The sequence below is a fragment of the Orycteropus afer genome, unplaced genomic scaffold, assembly GCF_000298275.1.
Source record: "Orycteropus afer afer isolate SDZICR_OR568_19922 unplaced genomic scaffold, OryAfe1.0 scaffold00060, whole genome shotgun sequence".
In the NCBI taxonomy this organism is placed as follows: Eukaryota; Metazoa; Chordata; class Mammalia; order Tubulidentata; family Orycteropodidae; genus Orycteropus; species Orycteropus afer.
This window is the reverse complement of record NW_006921647.1, coordinates 6666874-6668451: the sequence shown is the minus strand read 5'-3', so window position 1 is coordinate 6668451 and position 1578 is coordinate 6666874.

Sequence of the window (1578 nt, the reverse complement as noted above, 5' to 3'; positions counted from 1 at the left end):
AATTTCCTTGTTCCTGATTGAGACCCCTATATCAACCCCATTAGCCCTGAGTTCGAGACTCTCAATCCTGAACCGCTGCGTCGGTGATGGTTGAGGGTCCGAGCTCGAGCTTGAATAAACAACCCCTATGCTTTTGCAGTGGAATCGGCTCCTTGGTGGTCTTTGGGGAATCAGGATCTGGGCACAACAATGTAAGCTGGATTTGACAATGGGAAGTACCCTAATTTAACGAAGACACTTAACTATGACTATGACAGGGCTAATTGGACCCCATGGTAGTAGGGGCCAAGTGTCAGCAGTTAATTGACAAAGACAAGGTGGGTATGGTTACTGTAATGGATAGCAGAGTCCAAACAGTAGTCAGAATACTCTGACTCATGTGGAATTATGGCATTGGCTACTTAGGCATGGTGTTCCTAGGAGTGAAGTACATGGCAAACTTACTAAATATTTACTTGATCTGTATAGACATAAGAATTCTAGGTCACATGAACAATAGTCTAGATTGAATCACCAGAATACAGAGTCACAACCTCTTAAACAATTCCCAGACTTGAGTAAATTCACAGACCCACAACCCCTTGAATGAAAGTGAGGCTGGGAAAGAGAAACTTGGTTCCTGTAAGATGCTGGAATAGGCAGAAAGACTGCACAGACTCTCTTCAACAAAGAAAAGGGGAACCAATTAACACAGATACAGAAGACAAAACTGGACCCCCGAGCCTTGAAGAGAAAGATGTAGAAGTGTACTAAACTCCAACTAGCAGAAGAATTTGCATGAAAATACCAAAAAAGAAGACATATAGAGCTGTGGTCTGGCAGTGATCCTGACAGCATACACAGCTTGGATATTGCTGAGTGGTGGTAGGACCTAAGAATTAACCTAAAAATCAGCTCTGCTATCCAGGGAATGTATGGAGGACTGCTCTGGTGGCTGGGGAATAAAAAGGGAGGCAATGAAGAGGACAGTGGGCTGAGCTGTGGACTTTTGTCTGTCTGGAGGGCACAGCCATTTTGAATGTTTACAAGCAGATTGACCATTTTGGATATTTAAAATGACAGTATTCTCCCAAATTCCAGGGACTTAAGAACAGACTCAACTTGCCAGTAAATGTATTCTGGAAGAGATGACTGGAAAGTTTAAACATTCCCCTTGTTACTCACACCCCACACCCTCTTGATGAACAGAGGTGTGGCAATCCCTCACTCCCACCTAATTTTTGGGGTGGCAGGAATTCCACCCCAGTCTGTGTGCTCAGATGGAGCCTGGGTGCCCTGCTCTGTCATCCCCCAATTTTCTTTTCCTTTCTTTTTTCTGTTTTATAGTTTGCTTATTTTTGTCTATTTTAAAACTATTATTATTATTACTTTTGTCCTTTTTACTATTATTCTTTCCGCTTCCCCTCCTGTTGTTGTTGTTGTTATTCTTTCTGCTTCCCCTCCTAGTTCCTAGTTTTCAGCATTTTTCTTTTCCCTGTTCTTGGTTGCATCATTTTTCTTTCTCATAGGTAACCTAGTTCCTTCTTTTTCTTTTGGATTTTTCCCATTTTTTTCTTCATTATTCTCCTTCTCTACCTT